Source organism: Anas platyrhynchos, chromosome 2 (genome assembly GCF_047663525.1).
Source record: "Anas platyrhynchos isolate ZD024472 breed Pekin duck chromosome 2, IASCAAS_PekinDuck_T2T, whole genome shotgun sequence".
NCBI classification, from domain to species: domain Eukaryota; kingdom Metazoa; phylum Chordata; class Aves; order Anseriformes; family Anatidae; genus Anas; species Anas platyrhynchos.
The window spans coordinates 154,867,245-154,891,301 of NC_092588.1; the positions used below are offsets into that span (position 1 = coordinate 154,867,245).

Genomic DNA, 24,057 nt, shown 5'->3' on the forward strand with positions numbered 1-24,057 from the left:
TTTCTAAAGGTGTTCAAGGAAAGCTGGGTGAGGTGGTGGCATGCTGGCCAGGGATCGGTGGGACTTTACTGGTGGTAGTGATTGTGCCACTGATATGGAGTGAAGGAAAAACCAGGCAAGACCCTTGAAAATTTTATTACTAATGCCTCTAATGTGGCCTGTGTGGGACTGTTGAGTTGCAGGTGGCTTGTGTACATCTCTTCTGCTGCTCTAGGCTGTGTGGAGAGCTGTTGGGCTTTGCTGGCATCAGTCGAGGAAAGTGTAGAGGTGGCAGGGATGCTCAGGCTGACACCACCAGTCCATCGTGGGACTAAAACGGGTGGTCAGACCCCTCTCTGCAAGGGGCAGTAGGAAGTTAAGAAGCAGTTGGTATATCTGATCCATGTGCTACGTAAGCCCTCCCTTCAATTTGTCTTTCCATCTGTCACTTGTCATACAGCTCTTGGCCATCTCAACATTTTGGTACATGTCCCACGAGCTCAGGAAGACCAGTTCATGCTGGGATTTAGCAGCACAGACTCATTGAGCTCATCCGAAAACCTCTCCCAGATGCGTCCCGTGCACAGGGTCTCGAAACCATGCTCGAGGGGGAAGGTGGGTGCTAACACGTGGCGGTTGGCCAGGATGTTATGTGATGCTGCTCTCCCGTGTTGCTATTCCCCTGGCAACGACAGCAATTGTTTGACACATCATCCTGCCTGACGCATGCCTGAGCTGCACAGTGCTGGCATGAGCTGGCGTTACACCTGCCGAGCAATTGTGCTCTCGCTGGCTTCAAGATCGGGCACGTGAGCCTCAGCCCTTCTGAGAACAGCTCCGGCCGAGCACAAAATCAAGTTAAAGAGAGAAACCCAGCAGGCAGCGAGGTGCTGAGTCACCACGCAGCCCTCCTCGGATAGCCTTGCAGCGGCGCAGAGGATCAAAGGTGAGGTGACCTTGTGCATGGGAGGTGAGGCAAAGTCCTCTGTGCGGGCTGGAATGTGCATTAGCTCAGGAATGCAGACAGGCAAACAGGGCCGAGCGAGCACCTTTATTAGCTGCTCTAGGCACGGCTCTGAGATCGGCCGCGTCTAAGAGGGAAAAGCTCTGTGTGTGTCCAAAACCCTGAGAATCAAATGCTCACAACCTATTCTCCGACCTGTTCTTCTGACCGGGGCTGCGATTAGCCTGGGTGATCTTTGGTTTTGTTCTGCTCTGGTTTGAAGCTAGCTGGGTCATTCTGGGAAGCCTGGAAACCTCTCTTTAATTTGCTAAATAGGAAACTTGCATCCAGCCTGTAATTTCACAATTCTCATTATAATCTGCAAAGCAGGATTACAACAGGCTGTGTTTTAAAGATTACAATTTCCCATCCCAGCTCCAGCCCACTCTCTTTCTTTCAGTGGTCAAAATATCAAGGTCGTTATTTCTGGGTATATTCTGCACTTGCTGATTTCTATACCGACTCCTGGCCTAGGTAATTAAACTAAGCTACCTTTTGACTGCTTTTAGAGGGATCGTCTGGCCAGGCTGGTTTCACTGCCTTGTCATCTGGACCCAAAGCAACAAAGAGGCCGGTGCAGTTTGCCAGATCCCCTCCGTGGCTCTGAGAGGTGTGTTACAGAGAACACAAAGGTGTTGGTGAAGATGAAAGCAGAGCCCTGTTGTTTTCTGTTTAGATGCCTTGCCGTGTGCTGGGATTGCAGGTGCTACTACAGATGGTACAGATGGGTAAGATTCATCCCTGGTAACTTTATACATCTGCAATGCGAACATTTACTTCTGAGTAGTCGTCCTGGCCCCTCTTTACGTTTCAAAAATTTACTTCTCCCTAAAGTAGACATAAGCAACATGTGCCCTGTTGGTTTCTGCCCTAAAAAACCCCATTTGTCTTCACAGACAGCGGTGGAGTTCAGCAAATAACCCCACAGACAGACATCTACACCTGAGATATTCAGATTTAGTTAGCGAGCCTCAGCTTTCCAGTCGAGCTTTCTCTGGATCTCAGGGTTATGAAATCAAACCTCTGCTCAGTCTATTTTTACATCAGCCAGACATCTCTGGAGATGGAATTGCCCTCCTCCCCAGATATGATTTGAATTTGTTTGCTAAAGCATCTGCACATATGGCCCTTCACAGAAATCATGCTTTCATGAGTTTCTTGCCTTGGGGCATACCTCCCTTTTCAACCATCCTCTGTGAAGTGTTGTGTGACAAGGGAAACTGAATGGGATGCCTGTGTTTCTTTCCATTACTCTTTGGGAAGCCACCAGTGACCAGAAGAGCCGTGAGAAGAAAGCCACAAGGGCAGAAGGCCCAGACTGGCTCCCGGTGGACAAAGCCCATCACGAACCAGCCTACGTGCAGAACTGGGGGGCTGTGCCTGCATCCTGCCTTACTGTGCGCCCTGGGATCCTCGGGATGAAAGAAGCTACATAAACATAAAATATCTCTATTGATTATAAATGACAGCAAAAGGGAAACGCGTGATTTAAAGCAGTGCCAGCTGTGGTCTAATATCAGATAAACCACACTGATACTGTTGTCAAATCCAGATATCCACTCTACACCACTCATGTCCAGGCAAACCGGGGGTAAGGATAATTTTTTCTATCGACCCTACAAAGGTCTGCATGCTCCCGTGTGCCTTTCCTGCAGAGATATGGACACTGCTGACAAGTTGCATTCCTCTTATCGGGGGTGGTTATGTCAGCGGGCTGGTGTAAATCTCCCCCTTCCTCGTGTGCTGCTGTCACAAAGAAGGAGGGCAGCTTGGCATGGCGCTGCCCCCCCCAACGCAAGAGGTGCGACTTGTCAGCAAAAAACTCGTGGAAGCGATTCTACGGAGGGTGACAAAAGGTTGAAAGCTAACGCGGGGACCTCCCAAGAAAGCACCAGGCAATCTGCATGGAGATTCGTCCTCTCAGCATGTCTCTTATGTAAGGGGACAGGAGGCTGACTCACTGTGCTGGGGACCTCCCGAAAAGCTGGGCAGGATGAGCATCCTGCAGTTACACCATGCATTTTTGGAAATGTGGTCCCATCAGCTTGTAAACTGTGCTTTTCCAGATCTTGCCGTCCTGAGGGCTCTGGGAATGACATCCATCTCATGTGGCTTTGCATCAGACATTGAGTGCTGCTTCAGGTGCCTGTGGTATCAGAGACATTGGCTTGAGGCTGGTGGGTAGGACATGGGACCTGTCCGAAACCTTCTTGAGTGGCAGCTATAGACCAGGTGAGATAGACCAGGGCATCTTCAGGGGCATTAGGTGTATATTTGGGCATCTGCATTCCTTCCTACACGTCTGCCACCTCAGTGTCTCCATCTGAGCTGGTCACCCGGGGCTGTTTTTGTACTTGGTGTAGAGACGTGAGTATTTTCAAGGAGTGGTTTAGCCAGACTGTTTTAGACTCCTCTTTTAGGAGAAGGTGAGTAGTTCCCTAGACACCACCGACTGTCACAACGAGATTTCTGTGACTACAAAGGGAGCACAGAGCTGCTAACTCAAATACAGGCATTTGCATCCAGTCGGCTGAATCTCAGCCCGGGTCTGGTCTGTCTCAAGTTGACATCAGCTTCATACCAAGCAAAAAAAAAAAAAAAAAAAAGCAATCCACGGATCTGATTGTGCTTGTAATTACAGCAGTGTTGGCGAGATTAGACTCAGAACCACCATTTGGCAGTTTTGTCCCCCAACGTAAGCTCTGACAGATAGTCATTACGGTAACGTTTTTGTGGCTCCTCTCATAAAAACAAGGGTTTCAGTTGAGAATTATTTGTTTGGATCCGAGCCAATTGCAAACTGCTCCTATTTTAACGGGGTGTCCCAAGACGCTTTCAGTTACAATGAGGTGAGTAAGAGATGTTTTGGTTTGCTGGTGATTCTGAAAGATAGTTGCACACATCTATATTGTTCCTATTTTTCTATATTGTAAAAAGTTTCACTCAACACCGGAGAAAACACGTCAGGTCTTTTTTTTTTAAGCATTTTTCACGTTAAAAAGAAGAAAAAACTGAGTGAAAGGAAATATCTGAACAGAAAGAGATTTCATAGTGAAATCATTCTCAAGCAACTTTTTTTTTTTTTTTTTTTTTTCAATTCTAAATGAATTCATTTGGCAAAACTGACAGAAATTCGCTGTGTTTCTGCTTTTTTTTTTTTTTTTTTTTTTTTTTTTTCACCAGAAAGAGCATTTAGCCCCAAAAATACGCCCACGCTGTTTCAGCTGCAGCGTTCACAGAGCCGCAAGGCTCCGGGCCCTTGCTGGCAGGATGGGAGGGACCGGGAGCAGCCCCTGCAGGTTGGTGACAGAAGGTTAGCAAAGGGCTCTTGGAAGCCTTCCCTCTGCGACACTTCCACAAGGTGAATGTTCCCGTTATTATTTGCAAGCCGGTCGTGCATCACAGCAAATAGCAGGTACAATAGGACCCAGACAGCAAAACTGAGTATAAATAGATGATGGAATTCCTGGCATTAGTTCTGGAGCAGTTTGGGACTGGAACGAGTGAAAAATACAATTTCTCTAAAAGGGAAGTTTCCTGTGAGTAAAAGCCAAATGTTCCCCCCTGCTCCCCCTCCTTCTTTCCCCAGATTCCAGTTTTTCACTGGGGAGAATCCAAGTGTTTCAAGTGAGTTCAAGCAGAATTTCATTTTGTTGAACTGGCCTGATTTGGGATGCAAACCGACCTCTGAAATGCTGAAATTTCCCGTGGGAGCTGAAATTCTGAATTTTGCTCAGCTCCAGTTACTCCTCGCATGGAAATGGCCTAAAGCAAACAAACAACCACTCTCCTCGTGCGGGTAGGAGAAGCGCCTGGTAAGTAGGTTAATTTGGAAGGGGTTCCCTGGTGGCTGCTCCTCTTCCTCTCTTCTGCCCAGGGAAACCTGTGCAGGGATCAGCTCTGCAGAGCGGGCAGTGACAAGCTCCCCTTCCAGGCAGAAATATTCACACATATAAACTGAAAGATTCATTCCTACAGCAGTCGTTTGCACCCCAGGGCAGGCTGATGTGGCCTGAAAGTGCTCCACTGACCTCGACGGAGTGCCCTGGCACAGGGATCACCGCGTTCCCTGTGTGAAAACATGTGATTTCCCAGCAAAAATAAGACCCTCAAGAATTTTGTGGTAGGCTCCGCAAAGCAGCTGATGGCCCAGATGGGACTTCATAGCTGCGGCTGGATGCTGAAAGGCTGCCAGCTGGCGAGGCAGCCCCGTGGGTGAGGGATCCGCACGTTACCGGTGAGGATTGGCGAACGTGCCAGAGCTGGGGGCCCTGGGGGGATGCGAGTGGAGCCCTGGTGGAGGCAGCTGGGTCCTTCTCCTTGCCTCTGTCTCTCTGATAGCTCAGGAACACGGCTGCAGGATGACAGCAGCCTCCAGACCTGGTGAAAACCTGGGACAGCTCAGGGCACAGCCAGACCCCGAGGTGCAGAGCGCGGATGCTTCTCCTACCTGTGGCTTGCAGGGCACAGGGCGAGGAACTGAGTGGTTCTGCCTCTGTGCAGCCAGCAACAAAGATGGATGTGCCCTCTAAGCACTGCAGGCTCCTTCCCAAAATATTCCTGGCTTTCCATGCCGAGCTTCAGCCTCCTGATGGCTGTTGTATGGCCGCAGCCCTTTCCCTCTCATCCCAGCCCAGCAAAGCGCCCTGCGAACAATTAAGTCTTGCTATCCCCTAGCGAGCTGGGGAAGAATTATCTCCTCATTTTTACCTGTCTGGAAAATGACACAGAAATTAATTGACTTCTTCAAGGTCACTCAAAGAGTCAGGGGGAGATGTGAAAATGGGACCCAGGAGTCCTGACTGCTGGTCTTTTCTAACCACCAGATACCTAGCATCAATTGCTGGAGAACCCGCTCATAGGCTTTGCAGTTTTGATTAAAGATTCAAAAAATACTGGAGCTTTGAAGGAAAAAAAAAAAAAATTCTCTCCAACTTTACCAGGTGATGCATGACCGGGCACAGCCCCCCTGGGAATACAAGCTCTGCTGAAGACGAGCTGACCGGCTGTCTGCTCCACATACACGAGGGGTCCCAGGCTTGACGCCGAGTGACACGGGCAGCAGGCTTGGCTCCTGCTGCTGCGGGCAGCCCAGGTGTCTGGCAGGGCTTTTTGCATCCGTGGGTCACCAGAAGACGAGGCTCTGAGTGGAAGAAGCAGCAAGCTGTGGGTTAGTTAGCCTGCGTTAGTGCTGGAAAGTGTGTTAATTTAGCTGTTAAACGCAAGCGACCTGGGCTTTGGGGGTGACACATGGAATGTATCTGCTGCTCTGTGTGCACAAGCAGAGCAGTGAGTTGGCTCCTTGCCACAAACCATCCAATGCAGGGCACAAAGCATCTCCTGCTGGGTTCCTCACCCCCTGCCCTGGGCTCCAGCCCCAGGCAGAGCTCCGTGCCCTACACCACGACCTGCCCCTTCATTTCCTCTTACCTCTCTGGGTTCACCACTTGCAGATGCTCCATCTCCTCCAGCAGGACCTGGCCCAGACATGGGGCTCCAGGAGCCTGACTCTCTGTTACCCTCTAGTGCTGGACCAGGCGGGCTACAGGCTTTTCCCCAGCAAAAGCAGGCATCGGCAGGTTATTCTCTTTGCTTCAGGCCACCCCAAATTCAATTCCTAGCCCCAGAAACTCATTGTAAGAGCTGAATTTCAGCCCCACAATGGCTTGCCTTCCTCTGCCTCTTGCACCATGGCTGAGCAGATTTGTCACCTGTATGGTGGTAGCATGGACAAGAGTTTTGGTTCATTTGATTCTGTGCCTACTGTATTTTTTTTCCAATTCCTTCTTTTTTATTTAAAGCTGTTCCTGTCAACTTGAGTTTGGTTCCCAAGACCTCCTTTGCTGTGGTTTTAGTGGAGGGACTGGTCACTGGTTTGCCCATGGAGAGGCTGCCTGTGCAAGAGCTGCTGGGAACAATTAGGGTAACTCATTCTATGGGAAACTCCTATTTTTGTAGGGAAAACAATGCTGGAGAAAGAGGCTAGGGTTTGCTCCCAGTCTGCATCAGTAAGAGCTTGGAAACAGGAAGGTGGGGAAAATGCTGAAGTCCTCTTCTGCTTACCCCGCAGTCTCTGAGTTTTGCCATTGGTTTCCAATGAGCCAACACTGGAAACAGTCGTAAAGCCACTTTTTTTTTTTTTTTTTCCAAATTTTTCTCTTCTATTTTCCTTTCTGCAATAATTACCATCAATTCCGTGTTTCACACACACTGACATGGATTACAACTGGCTCATCTGAAAACAGTCTCGCAATCACATTGGCTATGGACTGAGCTGCGTGATTGAGAGCCTGCTTTGGCCACCTGACACATTTGTTTTTTCTTATTTTTTGACCTGTTTTTGTGATAAGCTTAGCTTGTTTATGGACATGCATGAAATGCAGCATGTGGTTCTGTTCTGGTGCATCTAGTTAGGCTGTATTTTAACTCCATTGGATGTTCCCATTGATAGAATAAACATCATTATTCATATAAATCAATTACACTTCGAGATCCGGTGATAAAGCACGGTGAAAGTGTCTTGCCTACACTAATGAACTGAGCAAAACAAACATCCTGTAAGATAGGTAAGGTGCATTTTGAAACTTTATGGACAGCAAAAACATCTGATCTTTCAGTCTGAGCACTTGTGTACACAAGCCACAAAAATTCACCCACGTATTTCTGCATTGTGTCCAGTAATGCATTCTTGAGTAATGTGTCTGTTCCTGGAAAATATACAAGGCACTGTTCATTTGCCTAAATGGAGGTGTATGGGATTTTTTTTTTGAGATTCTTTGGGAATGTGACACATCCAGGCAGGTCTAGGAGGAAATGATGCAGGCCTACAGGTTCCTTACCTTATGGAGCAGCTTCTGGAAGCTGAGCAGGACACCCCTATGACCCTCAAGAAGTGTGAGATATCTGTGTGGTCAACTGATGCATGCATTGATACAAAGGGTGAGGCTCAGCTCACAGACTTAGGCAACTAAGTACAAGTGTCTGCAGAGTGGTTTTACAAGAGTATTTTCTATTCTTCTATTCTATTTATTCTATTCTATTCTATTCTATTCTATTCTATTCTATTCTATTCTATTCTATTCTATTCTATTCTATTCTATTCTATTCTATTCTATTCTATTCTATTCTATTCTATTCTATTCTATTCTATTCTATTCTATCCTATTCCATTCCATTCCATTCCATCCCATCCCATCCCATCCCATCCCATTCCATTCATATCACAGATATATTATGTGACCACTAATGTGGCCACTCTCAGCTCCCTTGACTGTAAGTGCTAGAAAATGAGCACTCCAGGGCATTTCTCTACTCTAATTTAGATGTCTCCTTTAGGAAGACAAGAATCATAGAATCACAGAATGGTTTGGGTTGGCAGGGACCTCAATCCCACCATGTGCAGGGACCCCTGCCCCCAGCCCAGGCTGCCCCCAGCCCCATCCAGCCTGGCCTTGGGCACTGCCAGGGATGGGGCAGCCACAGCTCCTCTGGCCAGCCTGGGACAGGGCCTCACCACCCTCACAGTGAAGAATTTCCTCCTTATATCTAAACTAAATCTCCCTTTTTAAGTTTAAAGCCATTACCCCATGTCTTATCCCTACACCCCTGCCCAAGAGTCCCTCCCCAGCTCTCCTGCAGCCCCCTTTAGGCCCTGGCAGGCCGCTGTGAGGTCTCCCCGGAGCCTTCTCCTCTCCAGTCTAAACAACCCCAACTCCCTCAGCCTGGCTCCACAGCAGAGGTGCTCCAGCCTCTGAGCATCCTCGTGGCCTCCTCTGGACTCACCCCAACAGCTCCCTGTCCTTCTGGTGCTGAGGCCCAGAGCTGAGCGCAGGCTCCAGGTGGGGTCTCACAAGAGCAGAGCAGAGGGGGACAATCCCCTCCCTGCCCTGCTGCCCACGCTGCTGTTGGTGCAGCCCAGGACACAGTTGGCTTCCTGGGCTGCAGGCACGCATTGCTGGCTCATGTCGAGCTTCACATCCACCAGCACCCCCAGGTCCTTCTCCTCAGAGCTGCTCTCAGTCTATTCCCTGCCCAGCCTGTATTTGGGATTGGGATTGCCCCAGCCCAGATGCAGGACCTTGCACTCAGCCTTGTTGAACCTCCCGAAGTTTGCCCAGGCCCACCTCTCAGGCCTGCCCAGGTCCCTCTGGGTGGCATCCCTTCCCTCCAGCAAGTTTAACACACCACACAGCTTGGTGTCATCATCATCAGCAAATAGTCATTTGATGAGAAAAATTGCATCTTCAGCATGAAATTGCATCTTCAGGACTCCACCAATTCCCTGGGTAGATTTTACCTGTGACTGGTAATTTTCTCACTTGAATTCTCTGGTTTGAACTTCTGCATTGGCTTCGTGTCCTTTTTCTCCTCAGCAGGTCCCTTTAGCACTGCAGTGAGTCATGTATGCTGATCATCCCATTGACAAAATAAACAGCTGGGGCTGCTCAAGGCCTTGCAAGATTGCTGAAAATTCTTAGAAACTGAGATAACACATGGTTGAACACATTGTTTCTGTCAGTGAGAACAAATGGAACAAATTATTAAGTAATTTTCTGTTACGAGATAATGACAGCAACGTCGTCACAATACAGCAACCTATGACAAGTCAAAGCAAAGCTGTGTACAAGCCACACACGGGTGGGAGAGTTTAGCTGCATATTGAAGTGTGCATTTCCACAGAAGACTCAGAAAGACCAGAAGATTGGGAAGAGAATATCCAGTGGATGTAGTCACAGGAATACTGTCAGCAATTTGCTCAGAAAATGGAGAGAACACCAAGAAACATTTGACTTTTGTGTCTTGAGTTACCTGGAAAATGGATTTCCACCATTTCTTGAGGAAAAAAAAAAAAAAGATTTTTTTCAATAAACTAGACAGCCCTGTGGGTATCTTGATCCTATAGTAATTTCTCCTTCTGGAAGTAACCCTGAATTTTGACAGCTGCTTCAGCATAACCCAGAACAGACACCTGCCTTGCAGGGTTCTGGCCACTTTCTTCAGAATAATTTCCTTTGTCCCAGATTTTGAAACAGGACATGGGGTCTTCCCTGTCTTCCCTTAGAAGCTGCACCACAACTACAAAGAGGGAAAGAGGAAAGTTCAGAGGAAGGGAGGCTGAATGTAACCGTGCAGCTAGTGGGTGGGCTTGTCTCCTTCAGAATGGGTCCCCACTCCCTGACTGACTTCACTGGTCGTGATCGTGGCCTGACATCCCATGTGAGAGGTACTAAGAAGATAAGCCTGGAGGATACCCACAATCAGTAGGGTACAGGGCTGAGTGAGAGAGAAACCCCTTGAAAATGGGTATTGCAAATCAAGCAAGGGAAAACTAGGATGGGAACACAGGAAAGAGAGCTAAGGTGCCACAACTCACTACATGTGCTCTTATCCCAGCTGGAGCCTCTGTGCATGGCTATCATTTTTGTCATTTTTATTAGAGGTGGTATAGAAGAGGAGGTGGATGCTGCTCCAGCTGGCGTGAACAAGGTGAGCAGGGCGGTATTACCACCTCTTGCTGTGGCTGCGTGCACCTCAGTTTCTCTGTTGGCAAAGGGGAGCTAGCAGGATAAATCTACTGAGTATTTTCTGAGCTGTGTAGCACTTCTGGTCGAACTCAGCCCCTCTGCTGGTGTAAATCAGTTCCCATGCTGCTAACTGACAGGGAGGTCAGCCTGGAGTTTGCAAAGCAGCCAGAGAATCGTAATTACACCAAGATGTAACATGCGAATCCCCGTCCCTGGGGCAAAATTCCCTGCCAAACCTGGGAGCAGGAGAGGGATTTCCTCACTAGAAACATCACAGCGTTACCCCAGGGAGTGGAAAAGAAAAGAAGACCACATGCCGCCCTCTTTCCAGGCAGAGTTTAGCTGAATTTTAAACAGCCTCGCTCGAACCTCCCCCCATGACAGCAAATGTCACTTGTAAAGTATGTAATTTGTGCCTGCAGGCTCGTGTCACCCAGGTCACATGCAGACGTGTGCTCCCTGCTGTTTTCTTCTCAGCTTTGAAAGGACGCAGTTTCGGCGGTGCCTGGCATCCCAATGAGGTGCCTGCAGAGCCGGGGCCTCACTGTGGCATGGGCACGTTTTGGGGCCTGGGGACATACAGATGTCCCCGCTGCCTCGGTGGCCACCTCCGTGTGGGGCTGCCTGCATATGGCCCCGGATCATGGGCTGACAGAGGCTGGGAGGCTGTGGGGCCTGCTGGGGGAGAGTTTTCTTGTTTCTTCCTGGGCAGATATCCCTGCTTTTGGCCTTGGGCTTGCATTCTTCACAGCCGATAGACCGCTTTGCTCTCCCTCGGCGTTTGTGAGACAGATGGTGCTCGCAGCACCCGGCTTTCCCAGCCTGACCTTGTGGCGGTCTCATTTTCTCTCACTAGGAAGCTGATGCTGGTGGTTGTTCTACAAACCCAACCCATGGGGAAGGGAGCCACAAGGCCCCTGTGAAGCCCTTACCACATCTGTGCTGTGACCTGCTCCTGGAGACCCTTCAGGGGCCATCAAGGCTGCGTTGGCCACACAGTGCTGTGCTTCAGGCCTACACACACCCCAGTCGATCTCCACACCAGGCATGTGCTTCCGTCAGGGGAATTATTTACACTTAAATCCCCCCCCCCCCCCGAAACAGTCATGCTACACCTCAACTGTTCTGTCATTTCTCCTAATGAAACTCTACCAGGATTAAATAACTTCGCAGCGCCATCCAGCCAAATGAGTGCTGAACAAGTGCTTCATCGCTTTGGGAAGGGAAACTTGAGCTTCTCCAGTGTGCCAGCCCAGCAAACGCCCTCCAAAGCTTGTTTGTAAACTAAGCAGGCCTCTGGCTCTGCTGGCAGTCAGGGGGACGTGGCAGTGAAAAGGCTCTGATGAATGAAAGTCGTGAACCACTGGTGGCCTTCAGCCCTGGCTCCTGTGAGGCAATTTTTTTTTTTTTTTTTTTTTTTTTACTCTATTTCAAGGACAATGGTGGATGAGAGGCACTGGACTCTCTTACTGTGGTAGTTTCTAGATTCTCCCACTGGGGCTAGGGGGAGAATAGCAGGAGAATATGCATGCACTTCACCGTCCTCTGTACTAAAAAGAAAGTTGCACCAAGGGTTAATTTAGTCCAGACTCTAAAAAGTGGCAAACTGACACCAGTTTTGCTTGAACGCTTTGGGTTTGGTGGAATTTCACCCTCTTACTTACTCTCTTACTTACTTACCTCCTCTCACTCTTAAACTTACACTAAGTTTGCCTTTGAATCACAAAGTGTGGGTGTGTTACGTGAGAGCTTCCACCACAACCTTCTGAAGGCCTGGCCTAAAACTTCTGTGCTGCTGGAAAGCTGATGGGTAAACTCTTGGGTTTTGTTCTTTGCCTCTTAGCTTTGTATTCATAAATCCATGTTGTATCAACTGAAACTGACAATCTTTTACACAGGAAATGCCTTGAATGCCTTATTTGTCCTTCATTACTGAATTCTTGCCTAGTTTATCTCTAGGTGATCCAACACATCAGCCGTAGAGACTGGACCTTAGTTTTGAGACCAGAAAAGAATAAAGAATTTTTACACCTTCTGGAAAGCACATCAAGATCTGCTTGTGAAAAGTGCCTTATAGAAACTAAATATTCCTTCCATTATCTATTCCAATGTCAGAAGTGTATCCACACCTAGTAGGGTGCCATCAGGCACCTTAAAATCCCGTCAGCCACACAGTGGCAGAAAGGGGGTATCTGTACCTCCCTCGCTGTACCATGTGTACCCTGGGGGGGGTTAAGTGACTCCGTAAAGGCAATGCAACAATATTTGTAAGAGGTGGGATTGAGTTTGGTGTCACGCTGCTTGAGGCTGTGCCTTCAGGGCAGATCAGGTTAGCAGAGCAAAGCTGTTCTTACAGAGCTGGATCCCGATTCCTCCTGGTCACCATGCAGGTCATACTGGGCAGTGAGCCTGTGAAAAGTGGGCTTCCTTCTGCACTACCCATGGCAATATTTTGTTGCTTCTTCAGCCCACTCACGCACACAGCTATCGAATCCCTGCTGAGACTCAGCACATTCATGTAAATACCCAGGTCATAGAGGAAGAGTCTAATAAAGTATTTTTAGGGTCTGGAAACTGGGTTCTTATATACCCCCATCTTTTAAATGAAATGTATATGTTGAAATCCTGTCGGAAGTGGAAGAAAATGTTGGAAAGCCTGTAACTAGGTAAGGGACACTGGAGTTACTTGCGCAGCTAGACAGCGTGTGAACAGAACAAGAACCATGTCCCCATCAGATCTAACCCCTGTCCTTAATTAGACACGCTTTAATCTGTGGTGATTAAGTAAATTAGTGCTCATTGGGAACGGCAAGGGTGCTCAGTGCCTCGGTGAGTCATCTCCTTGGTGGCTCCACCATCAGTGCCAGTGGACGGAAGAGTGGATGCTCCTGGGGGCAGGACTGAGGGCAGCTGATGGAGCAGACCAGAAAAGCTTGTCTTGTCGCGGGCTTGGTCAGCCATCAAGAAAGGACCTCAGTTTTCAGACATCTCAGTCTCATGCTTTCTATGAAGGGCAATGAAATAAGTTCCCCATCCCAGGGCTAAGCTCAGCCCTGTGGTCCCATCCTTGAACTCAGGTTCACCAGATTCCCCCAAATTCTCCAGCAGCTCTGTTCCTGCTCCCACTGAAGACTTTTGACGTGAGCCCCACTGAGAACAGAAATGGGTTTGTAAAGAGAATCTGATTTAACTTTTTTTTGGGGGAAAAATGTCTTTTCCCTACAGATATTTTTTTTCAAGTGAATTGTGTTTTGTTATTGCATTGCTGAAGGCCTTCTTTAAAACCAGACCTTTGTGCTAAGCAAGGATCCTCTTTCCAATGTTCACTTTCTATTCTCTTACCCCACTTTGTGCCACAGGACTGCTCCTCAGTGGGTGCCTTTAATAAATTAATAATTCCTTTTTCCCCTCCTTCTTCAAGCCAAACCAAAAGAATTAGCTAGCGCTGTAACAAGTCATTATTAAAGTGATGGTAGATATAAACCCTTGCCGGAGAGTTGTGGCATAGGAACAGATTGCCCAATTTTCTTAGAGCGACGGAGACGTGCACATCATTAATAAAACATCTTGTTGTATGGTTTCTAATTATTTTTCTCATCTCAGCTAAGATCGTTACCCCTGCTTACATGAAAAAAGCAGATAACTTGATGAAGGTTCTTGTAATAGGCATTGTTGGAGCCATCATCTGCCAGAGTATGTTGGTAATTAATGGTTTGTTTAAATTCCAGAGCTTAATTGTCTTTGCATTCTTGACTCTGACTGTTGCTTGGATTCTAGTGGGGTATTTGTAGAGAAAACAGGAGGGCAGTGGGAGTTCAGTTCATCGCAAATGCTCATCAGCCAGGTATGCATTCAGCAGTGCCATCTCCAGAACCCCTTCAGGAACAGCTGACATCATGCAAGAAAACCACATTTCTTTCCTCGGCTTCTGGGCTGGTATTTTCCACCAGCTCACAGTGCCTAGTGTTGACACATGGCTTTACGGATAGGGCGATGCACCTGGGAATCGGTGATGAATGGGATTTTCTTTCTGTCGGTTCCTCTGAGCATCATTTTGTGTGAGGGCACCTGCTTGTCTGCACAAGAAGGACCAGGAGACCTGATGTTACTTCATCTTTTCTGGAACAGATGGCCTCCTACCTTTTCATCTCTCACTCTGTTTTGGTCTGAACTCCAAACAACTGCACCCATTGGGCTCTTTCCCTGGTTCAAAGTGGCACAAGAAGTCCTTTCTCCTGCTCCTTGCTGTCACACCTGAACTTATTGTGAGACCCGAATCTCACAATACAAACACCAATCTCCATGCTGCTTCTGAAGCTTCACAAAGTACAGTCATAGCCAAAACAAAACAAACAAACAAACAAAAAGTAACAACAAAAAACTTTTGCAGACCTTTTAAATGTGGAAGAAATATTAAAAACACGATCAGGCACGGCTCTGAAATTCTCAGAAACCAGAAATCATGAAAAAGAAGCACCCTGTTAAAAACAAATAAATAAATAAAGCAAACTGCACATCATCGTGACGTGTATCTCGGTCGATGCCAATCCTGAGGAGCTGAAGGGACCGAGGGGTCTGCCCGCAGTGCTCTGAGGCCGGTGGGTCATGCCACGAGCTTCATCAGGACCATCACTTTGCACACAGTAAAGCATTTAGGAAAATTGCAATTTGACGCATACAAAAGCGCAAAGTTAATTTCAGTCAATGACATCTGTCAAAGCTTGGTAGACGAGCACACGTCCTCACTGAAGAGGTTAACACTGTCGGAGCCCGTCAGAGGGACGAGGAATAAAAACGTTGCTGAACACATCCCCCACTCCGTGCCTTGAGAATGAACAGAGGGAAATTCCTCCTCGGACGGTGTCTGTGTGCCGCAGGAGGCGACGACGGGAGCTGGGATTGCAAACAGTAAATAAAGGTTTTTATACCTCGGTGACTTTATGGGCTGTAATAGCTTTCATGGGTCTGTGCTCTAATCAGATCTCGTGCTTCGGGCCAGAAAGCATCCTGGCGTGGGGAAGGGATCTGTCCACCGCGGTCCGCAGATGACCATAGGTGACTGATGACGAGCTGCGTTATGTAAAACTTCCCTCTGAAGCATCCTCTATTAATGCCTGCTGGTGCCTACCAGTCTTCAGCTGAAACGCTGAGAAGCTGCTAATTACAAGATGAGAAGCCAGCCACTCATCGTTGTATCGCTGATTATTTTTGGGAGGCCCCCTGTTACTTCGATGGCAGCCCCAAAGAGAGACTAATCTGGGCATGCAGCCTCAGAGCTCTTACATCTGTGTGCTGTCCCCCTGCTGACAGCTGGAGGAGGTTTGGGAAATATTGGGTTCATCCAAGTTGTTGCAACCATCTCACTGCGGACCTTCCTGGGGAAAGGGGAGCGTCCAGAAGGATTGCCCCAGCTGTGTCAGGGTGGTGGGCATCATATCGCAGCTTTTGGAGCTGTGGCTCGATCTAGAGGGTCTGGAGAGAGGTGAAAAGCATTTGGGGCACTGTGGCTGGAAGTGTGCTGGTTTCTGCCCAAACGGTGAGGAACAGCAGCATCGCTCTGCTCTCTCTTTCAAGCACCCACGACTTTTCTCTTGTGTTAACTGTCATCCTCCTCCTGTTTCTGCAAACGCTGTAATTCAAAAATAGAAAAAGGAGAAGAATGAAACAAAACAGCAGCTTAAAAAGCCCCTTAAAAAAAAAAAAAAAGGGAACCTAAGATATAATTATGCCTCCTGGATGATATTTTCCCCTGATAATATTGGAAAAATACTAAACATGTTCATGTGATGTTCTGGTGTACAAGTGCCTGTAGCAAGTCTCTCTCCTTCCCTCTGCCTCTCTCTCCTTCTCTCTGTTGTAGGATCTGACAGTTTTCACTGCAGGTACACCTAGGGACAGCTCAGAGGTGAACCTGGAGCACTGCCATGCCCTGATTTAAGGGTCGGGCCATAAACCCCACAAAACACACAACCAGGTCTCTTGAGCCAAGACCAACATCATTTTTTGAACCCTCTTTCCCCATAATTTGGGCTCTGGGACAGAACACCAGGATTAATGGCAGTGGTGACAGAAATGCTCCCCGGCTGCCTTCTCTCCTGCTTTCCCTCCCTGCCCCACTGCTCATTGTGCTGTGGGGCTCTGCAGAAATTCCCACTGCCATCCCACAGAGGCTTCTCCTGGGGTCCAAGCATCCTGGGCTGATCCTTGTCCTCTGCTTCCAGACTCAGGTCCAAATGAGGACCGGCACTTTCCATCTCACCTCTCTCCTGAGTTTTGCAGGAGCTGAAATCCAAACCCTGCAGCAGATCAGCACGGTTTGCGCTAATTTAACATGAAGCTGCAGGTACTTAAACATTTCTGCAGTCTTTCAGCACAAAAGTGGCCTTATTTTCCTTTGCCTCCATCCTCTCTGTTACCCAACCACCGCTCCAAAAAATGTGAGGAATGAGCAACGTTGTTTGTTTCTTTCTGGCACATTCCACGTTTTTAGGAGCACTTTTTCCACCATTTTCAGGGAGGCTCACTGCTGTGCATGGCCCTTAGGAAGCCCTTGAAAACCCAAGCTGGATTTAACACTGGTGGGAAAACCTAAAAGCAGGTCTGTGCCCCAAAATGCAGAAGTTTGGTGTTGGATATTTGCACATCTCGGCATTAGGGCAATCCCTCTGGTGATGCCCCATGGAGGGAGGAGACCTCAGCAAAGTGGGCTCAGGTCCTGAGTATGGCATAGATGACCCCATATGGGATAGGTGAACCCCTATGCTCATAGTGGGGTTGTGAGGAGTTGTTCTGTTAAATCTGAAGACTCACATCTCTAATGGCACTTCTCAGGTGACACTTTATTTTGGACAATTCTTAAATTCTTAGAAAAAGAGGTAAAGAAATAGCAGATGTTTCAGCAGAGTGAGTGTGATTCAGTGAAAATATAGAGTTAAAAACCTGAGACTGCAATAAAAAAAATCAGAATGTGAATGTTTTATTGCTTTTTAAATGATTTTTTTTTGACCCGTTGTTTTGAAAAGGCGCCCAAAATCAGCCAAAAATCCTTCCTTCCAGCTGCGAAGGTGTCATCCTAAATTCAACCTCACATGAAAACTCAAGCTGCCTTGTCCTCACCGGGGCTTTAAATTGAATTAGTTAACTGAATTAGGAATGCTTTTTGCTTTTACAGGGGAAGTTTGGCAGGGACTGATAAGGCCAGAACTGTGGAGGAGCAGGGGTCTGACTCCGGCTGCTGCCCAGACCCGTGTGTGGAGCCGGTGAACCGTGCGCAGGAGGAGCTCTCCCCAGCCAGACCCATATTTCCTGCACAAATGATACTCGTGACAAATACCTGGTGTCATTGATATTCCATTAGTTTCCCTCACCGAAAGATCAGACAGCTTTAAAAAGCCAATAAATTCCCGCAGATTGTCTCTGAGAGGGAGAAAAAAAAGGATTCCTTGGCAGGCCACACACCATTAAGCCCCTGGAGCAAGCGGTGTTTTATGGTTGGCAGAGCTGAGGTCACTGCTTTGGGATGGATGCAATTAAGATTTGCAGAAGCTACCTCAAAGTGCTACTTGTTCAGGTGCTGGGGCAAAGACACCTTGCTCAGAGAAGAGCTGGTGTGATTCCTTTTAGTCTTGTGTTGGAAGCATGCCCTGGGGAGAAGAGATGCAAACCAGCACGGATCCCACCCTAAAAAGCTTTACGAAAATCCACAGAAATGCCTTTGAAACCACAGCACCTGCATGTGTTTTGGAGTAGAGCCCACGTGTATTCACCCATTATTTTTTAAAGAAAGGGTTTTTTGGGGTGCTGTTAATCTCCTGCTACTGAAAACGTGCCCACCTTGTGCTCACCACGCCTCTGCCTCTCAGGAGAACACCACAAGCCCCGTGCCTTTCCCTTTTTATATGCAGACGATCAGTATTTGTGGTGTGAGATGACAGCAGCTTCCTCATTGCCCGGCGTGCTCAGGAAATCTGGAGGCTGCCACTTTCGGGGTGCTGCTTCCTGACACTCGGGTGCCCTCCTGTCCACCTCGCTGTTGAAATGATTTCCCTGGGGCTTGCTCTGGCTGCAATCCTGCAGCGAGCCCTTTGCTCCCCCCATTCTGCTTAAGGCTGAAAAATTGTTATTCAAACCCAGATTCATCTTTCAGCCACTTGCACCCAGATTTTGGATTTCAAGAAGTCACTTTTTTTTTTTTTTTTTTTTTCCTACCACTTGCTACAGGTAAAACAGATCTTTTTTAGTAAATACAAGAATAAATGAATATGCAGATTTTTTTTTATTTTTTCTTTTCCCTGAAGGTCTTGAGCACAAATGCTCGCTCTGATGAATGACTCATTCCCTTTGTTATAGTAGCATTGTTGAAACTCTGGTGTTTTCAGGCTGTGAGCAAGGCAAGGTTTGGAGGAGGAGTTATTGCCTTTTATTAGACTGGATGATACGGTTGAAAAAAAAAAAGCAGGCAAGATGCACACGATCCCTTCCTTCAGGTTTGGAGCAGCTTTTGCTGCCTTCGAACTGGCTGCAATAAATTGCAGCCAATTTCTGGGCTCAGTGTGGCCAAATTAAGGGCTGCTGTCCTCAGCTTTTGTTTCTGGTCTGGAAAAAAGGGCTGAAGCTTCCCTGGTTACACCAGCATCACCTTAAATTCAGCCTCGTATTAAAACTCCTTATCTCTCCATCTATTAAACGATAGCAGCCCCTTTGAACATATTTGCCCACACGTCTGCGTAGCTTCCAGTTGCCCCTTTCTACCTGACTAGCAGAAGCAATTAAAACCTGGAGATAATTAACGGCCTTTCTGCCTCCTTCCTCCCAACATTCGGGTGAAATCTCAACCTTCAGGTAATTCCAGTCCCACAGGGGGAAAAGGAGGGAAGGAGGAGGTGTTATTTAATACGTCTGTCCAAATTAATAGGAAATAAATAAATAAATAAATAAATAAACCCAAAATCAAAGAGGGGGGGGCCTGGGGTTTGTAACCCCCAGAGAGGGGTGGCTGATGGGCAGGCAGGAAATTTACAGATCCCTGTTGGAAAGGCTGCAGCCCCCCATGATAGCCAAAACCCCACCGATGACATACGATGCTCTACGCAGGCTGTTTTTTTGGGGGGAGAGACATCCAGGTGGACCCCAAATCCCTGGGCACGTGGGTTTCTTGGATTTCTGAGGATTTGTGCCCTCAGCTCGAGGCTGTTTATTTCAGCGTCGCTGGACGCGGGGAGATCTTTCCTCCCTGCTGCGTCTGACTCAGAAAACGGGTTGAAAATCCCAGGTTTCTGCCGTCTCCTGGCTCTCCCCCTCTGGGTAATGGGGCGGCTGAAGGCAAAGCAAACAAAGGCGTCCTTATGCTCGGGAGGGCTGGCGGGTGGCGGCGCCTCCTCCTCCTCTCCTCCCACTGCTGTGGCGGGGATCCGGCCTCCTCCTCATCTGGAGCAGCTCCAGGCACGGGGATCGCACTCCTAAAGTGCCTCTGTTTTGTGTTTGTTACCCTGGTCTGCAGCAGTGGCTTTAGGGCCTTCTGCCCTAAAAATGTCCTGCAGGTTTGTTGGAGCCAGGACTTTCTTTCCTTCCTAGATTTGGGCCCTGCTGCATGCCTGGGAAGTGTGCATTATTTTAGGTGAAGCAATGACATTTTGGTGCAGTGAAATCAAGGCAGAAATTTGTTTGGAAGAGTCTGGGCTCGATCAGGTAGCTCGAGGCTGGGTCTGCTGCCCTCAGTGGGTCACCCATGGGGAATGGAGGGGAAAAGGGATAAAGGGAAGGGAAGGGAAGGGAAGGGAAGGGAAGGGAAGGGAAGGGAAGGGAAGGGAAGGGAAGGGAAGGGAAGGGAAGGGAAGGGAAGGGAAGGGAAGGGAAGGGAAGGGAAGGGAAGGGAAGGGAAGGGAAGGGAAGGGAAGGGAAGGGAAGGGAAGGGAAGGGAAGGGAAGGGAAGGGGCACTGAAAAAAATGGACACTGAAAAAAAATGACAGTCTAGGTAGCGTTGAGGGGCATGGTCAGGTTGGCACCTGGGTGAACCATTTCCAAAAGCCCTCTTGGGGAAGTTTCTGAAATCGTCTTCAAGGCTGTGACCTTGTCAGCTGAGCTTCCGAGCCCTGGGACGGCCAAGAAAGCTTCATCCCCGTGCGGTGTCCTCACCTTCTTTATATAAACCCGAGCCCCGGGCGAGGGCAGGCGGCCAAACGGCTCCACACGAATCCCTTCCTTCCCTCCTTCCACCAACATGGGGCCGTGGAGAGAAAGGTCAGGACCATTTGGTGTCCTCTTACTTTGGCCACCGAGAGGGCGTCTCTGGCTGTGCGGCCGTCCAAAAATAACCCAAGCGTGCAGAGCAGCTTCCCTCTGCCACGGAGGGGAAGAAAGGGATGGGAAAGGACTCCAGTCAGGAAGATATCCAAAATAAAGAGGCACGCGGTGCTCTGCTGCTTCCACAAAACCACACACATTTTTTGGGGGGATGTTTGCAGAGCCCTGGAGCTGGTGGCTGGGGCGCTCCCCGTTGGGAGCTCTGTTGGGGGCAGGAGGTAGAGATGCAGGAGATGGGTGTACCTGCTAGAGACAGCCCCTAGGAGACACCGAGGGAGGTTTTAGGGCTTCTTTTAAGTCCTTCAGGATCCAGAGGGTCCAGGTTGTAGGGGTAACCCCAGTGCTGCTATTTGGGGCTTTACTGGGGATCTTGCACCAAGCTGCTCCCTTACCCCCATACACCCAATGCACCCTTGCCTCTTTTTTATTTTTTCCTTTGGTTTACCAACTATTTACCAACTATACATGCCTAATGACAGCTCTTCTCCCATGATTTTAAACACCGACTCCAGCTCAATGTTCTTCAACTAAACATTATACAAAAGGGATTTCTTGCTGCTTGACTCTTCCCAGGGAATTCTGCACTGGCCAATTAATTCCTCACCTAAGCGTGTCTGTGACAAAGTCAGCAACAGGCAGCAGAAAAATGATCCAGGAAAACCTGGAGCTACCCCGGATCTCAGAGTCAGGGCAGTGTTTCTGTTGTGGTTATGGAGACCTTGGACAATTTCATCCCGAAAGCCGCACGCAGGTCCCTGGGGTTCAGGGAAGGGGATTTCAACCCAAGGAAATATACAGCCTAGGAGAGAGGACTAAATCTTCCTGGTGTTTTAAACAGAGCTCAGTCTTCATATGAGTAGGATTATATTTTACAGCTGCCTAAACCAGCTGATGGTGAGACTTGAGAAATAACTGGCCATATATTCCCCTCCGTAAGCAGGAATTAGTCTGGCTGATTGCCTGCAGCTCTGTGATTGCATCTCCCCAAAAAGTCAGCGAGGCCCTAAGGTATTTTTTGACTGAGGTCTGGGATGGCAAGTACTGGGAGCAGCCATCAATCTCTGGCAAGGCAGAGCAAGTGATGGCGATGATAAATAAAGTGGAGGTTGATCCCATATCCTTTAACAGGCCATTGGTGAGAAAGAGGGGGGTGTGTGTGCGTAAACCACTGGGCAGATTGTCCAGGCAACCTGTGCATTAGAAAATATCCCCTCTTTTTTTTAGCAGGTACAAGTATAAAGCATGCCCAGGGCCCTTCAACACCCAGCAAGGACTTCACGTGTCCAGCACGGGAGCTGTGCAAGTATGCATAGGAGCATCGTTGTGCTCACATCCATCTGGTGATGGCTTTCTGGATGTGTGTGCACCAAAACCCGGGGGAACCTCTTTACAGGAGGAGAAACGAACAGCTCTCCGCTCAGCTGCTCCAGCAGAAGGCCCTGGGCAATTGCTGTGCTGGAGATCAAAGCTATCTGAAAGCAGAGCATCAAAGGCAGCTCTGCTGCTTGCACTGGAGGACACTTCTTCCAGCCTGGCTGAGCTGAAAATTAAAAAAAAAAAAAAAAAGGATAAATTCTCAGTAGTACCTCAGGAAGGCTGTTGTTTCCCCAGGAAAAGATGCCCCCAAACACCTTCTTGCCCTCCTGTTTCCCATGTGAATCATGGGGAAAGGCTGTGCTGACAGATGTGACTTCAGTGCTAATCCCAGCCCTGGGCTGGTTCTGTCTTTCCCCATCTCCCCTCTGAGAAATGGGGATAATTGTACAAAACGTTGCAAAGTTCTTCATTAAGCAGTCGACAAGTGCTGAATGCTCTTAATGAGAACGAGTTTTGGGTTTACTTGGGTGATGTCCTGACCAACATCCATCTCATTCTTCAGCCTACAGCATGATGGTTGTGGTGGGCAAGAAACCACTCGTGTAACACTTCAAATTAGGAAATCACCCTTCTTTCACTTAGGAAACCTCTGGTCACTGGCAAAGGGGGATGCCAGAGGCTGACCTGCTCCTTCTTCTCTTGTCAGCCTCTACGTGCTGCTCAAACTCGTTTCCACCTGTGGAGAGGGGAAAACATCACAAAATCTGCATGGGATGGGTGAGCAACCACGTGCCCCTGGGCCAGGAGAGCTCAGAAATCAGAGCCCACAGAGGCTGTTATTGCTGGCAGCTGCAGTGAAGTGGAAGAGATGTCCTACATGGTGCTATCAGTCACCAGGTGTGTCGCTTTTCAACACTTAATGTCTGGAAGTTAGAGCCTTTCTCCGCTGAGTTTCCAGCCATTGGTGTGTGATTTTGGGTGCAAGGAAAGGAATTATATTAGAGGTCTTGCAGGTGAGCTTCCCTCCCTCCAGCCACATGTCTCAGTGGCAATGAATCTTTGTGAATGTCATCTTCCTTGGCTGCAGACCTTGCTCCAGCCAGGAGTCTGCCTGAGGACCTTGCCAGAGCACCCTCCTCATTTTCCTGGGGTCGGATGTCCCCCGTGGTGAGCAGGACCTCGCCTTGGTCATGCCAGCAGAATTGTGCAGCCCTACAAACTCCAGCTCTACCTCTAAAACTGATTTATTTATTTAGTTAATTTTCAACCTAGTTCTTAAAAATCCCTCTGGAGTAAGAGGACATACTAATCTATGACAGCTGTGGTGCTGGATAACCTCTTCTGCACCCTTTGGCACACACATTTGGTCCTGGAGTGAAGAGGTGAACAAACCCTTGCAGCGTGTGGATCCTGGTGTAAGAAGCGTGGAAGGACAGAGCCCCTTCACTTTTACAACCACATAAATGCGTGCTACTGAGATAGCCAGGCTCCTCTTTGGCACACCAGAGCGTTTTCCAGATGACAGCACTTTTTCAAGGCTGTTCCTGGTGGCGTCATGCGGAGTTTCCTTTTACAACAATCTCTCTTGCGGAAATCCCCCTTGGTCCCTGCTATTCCAGTGCGGGAGACGGTCTAATTCAGCTCGTTTTCCCCCGGGAAGATCCAGCTGGTTATGCAACAGCAAGGCACATCAGCCTGCTAATGGTGCTTGGCACCTCCCTGGGCTGCACGGGAGGCCGGGGAGATCGCCGTCATTACGGGATTAGTCACGCTGGGAATGCCGCGGGGTTTGCTCCAGAAAAGAAAAATGTGTTGGGGTGGGGTGGAGAGAGGTGAAAAGCACAGCTCCGTGAGCTGGGTAGCAAAGAGCACCTTCATGGGATGAGTGGGTGTCCCTGTGTGTCCCCGTGCTCTGGGTGCCGGGGCATTAC

The 24,057-nt window shown here is 48.6% G+C and overlaps 2 long non-coding RNA genes across 2 annotated transcripts; both read left to right on the forward strand.

Moving 5' to 3' along the window:
- The first annotated feature begins 423 nt into the window (after positions 1 to 423).
- LOC140001640 (uncharacterized) lies at positions 424 to 7,992 on the forward strand. The gene is made up of 3 exons (XR_011807122.1): positions 424 to 925; positions 1,492 to 3,214; positions 4,572 to 7,992. It is a non-coding gene; the product is annotated as an uncharacterized lncRNA (long non-coding RNA).
- An 11,923-nt stretch (positions 7,993 to 19,915) lies between these two features.
- Positions 19,916 to 23,607, forward strand: LOC110354071 (uncharacterized). Its single transcript, XR_002405502.4, has 2 exons — positions 19,916 to 20,193; positions 22,034 to 23,607. It is a non-coding gene; the product is annotated as an uncharacterized lncRNA (long non-coding RNA).
- Positions 23,608 to 24,057: the final 450 nt, after the last annotated feature.